We start from the raw sequence: 2,173 nt of genomic DNA on the forward strand, positions 1-2,173 counted from the left end.
GAAAAATCCAATTGAGTGATTAAACAGCTCTTCATTTTCTGGCTTTATTTTTATGCTAACAAATTTGTGCTCTGAAAAGTGTCCACAAAGCCAAGTATCTGATTAACACCTTTGTAGGGATGGTTTTTCACCTATTATTAAATTAAACTTGCTTCATTGGAAAGGCAGCAAGTGATGTCATCCAAGCAGTGGGTCAAAGTTGGCTTCAAACCTCGTCTGCTTATGAAAAGAGAAAAGGGGTATGCAGGGCATGGCGGCCTTTTGCGGTGCTTGGATGACCCCTAGTTCGCATTAAATAATGCAGTCGAGTTTCCCACATTTGGGGAAATCACAGGGGTCAGCATACCCAGAATGCAATGAATGAACCGCACCCTGGGAGAACAGTCTTCATGACCATGGTATCTCCTATGCAAAATAAGTATGATTTGGGATAGGGCTGGGGAGGGCCGCTGCTCAGGCACATCTCTGTCAAGTAAAGGAGATTCAACTGAGGCAGCACAAGGGAACTCTCATCTGGGGACAACAACTGCAGGGAGAACACATATTTTCAGATGAACATGGGAGGGCAGAAGGCTGCCTAATACTGAAGCACCCCCAAACAACAAACCAAATGCAACAACTAGTGCAAGCATTCCTGGGGGAAGGCCTGCAGCAGATGGATTTGCATATGGCGATGTCATCCAAGCAGTGGGTCAAAGTTGGCTTCAACCCTCGTCTGCATATGAAAAGAGAAAAGGGGCGTGCAGGGCATGGCGGCCTTTTGCGGCACTTGGATGACCCCTAGTTCGCATTAAACACCTCCACCCTCCGTCGGTGTGGGGCTCATGTTGGCTATGCCCCAGCCCCTGAAGCATTCAAGCTGATTTCTTGCAGCAGCTGGGCACTGTAACAGCTCCAGAGCTGCTCTGTAAGGCAAGTAAAAGGGTGTGGGCCCTGCAGCACTACCTGTAGTTCGCATTGTGCGAGACCCCTAGTTCGCATTAAACACCCCCACCCTCCTTCGGTGTGGGGCTCATGTTGGCCATGCCCCAGCCCCTGAAGCATTCACGCTGATTTCTTGCAGCAGCTGGGCACTGTAACAGCTCAAGAGCTGCTCTGTAAGGCAAGTAAAAGGGTGTGGGCCCTGCAGCACTACCTGTAGTTTGCATTGTGCATTGGAAGGCACAAAGTAAGCAGACAGGAGGAGAAGTCAGGATAGTGCACAAGGGTATAGACGGGAGGGGCTCAAGAAAAAAGAAGTGGAAACAGACAGCAAACTAGGCTTCCAATGCACAATGCAAACTACAGGTAGTGCTGCAGGGCCCACACCCTTTTACTTGCCTTACAGAGCAGCTCTGGAGCTGTTTAATCACTCAATTGGATTTTTCTGCCAGCATAATTTTTCTCTTACGTCCCAGAGGATGCTGGGGACTCCGTAAGGACCATGGGGGATAGACGGGCTCCGCAGGAGACATGGGCACTTAAAGAAAGACTTTAGATCTGGGTGTGCACTGGCTCCTCCCTCTATGCCCCTCCTCCAGACCTCAGTTTACTACTGTGCCCAGAGGAGACTGGGTGCTTTTCAGGGAGCTCTCCTGAGTTTCCTGACAGAAAGTATATTTGTTAGATTTTTTTATTTTCAGGGAGCCTGCTGGCAACAGACTCCCTGCATCGAGGGGCGGAGGGGAGAGATGCACACCTACTTCTGTGAGTTGATAGGCTCTGCTTCTTAGGCTACTGTACAGCATTAGCTCCAGAGGGATCGGTACGCAGGTCTCACCCTCGCCGTCCGTCCCAGAGCCGCGCCGCCGTCCCCCTCGCAGAGCCGGAAGATAGAAGCCGGGTGAGTATGAGAAGAAAAGAAGACTTCAGAGGCGGCGGAAGACTTCATGATCTTCACTGAGGTAACGCACAGCAGTAAAGCTGTGCTCAATTGCTCCCATACACCTCACACACGGCAGTCAGTGTAAGGGTGAAGGGCTCAGGGGGGACGCCCTGGGCAGCAATATAGACCTCTCTTTGGCAAAATAAATATATATGCAGCTAGGCACTGTATATATATATATAAGAGCCCCCGCCATTTTTTTACTATATTTGAGCGGGACAGAAGCCCGTCGCTGAGGGGGTGGGGCTTCTCCCTCAGCACTCACCAGCACCATTTTCTCCACAGCACCGCTGAGGGGAAGCTCCACGG

General features: G+C 50.6%; 1 pseudogene; it reads right to left on the minus strand.

Annotated features, from left to right (window-relative positions):
- Positions 1–243: 243 nt before the first annotated feature.
- On the minus strand, positions 244–422 carry LOC135029872 (U1 spliceosomal RNA; annotated as a pseudogene).
- Positions 423–2,173: the final 1,751 nt, after the last annotated feature.

The sequence above is a fragment of the Pseudophryne corroboree genome, unplaced genomic scaffold (assembly GCF_028390025.1).
Source record: "Pseudophryne corroboree isolate aPseCor3 unplaced genomic scaffold, aPseCor3.hap2 scaffold_493, whole genome shotgun sequence".
NCBI lineage: Eukaryota > Metazoa > Chordata > Amphibia > Anura > Myobatrachidae > Pseudophryne > Pseudophryne corroboree.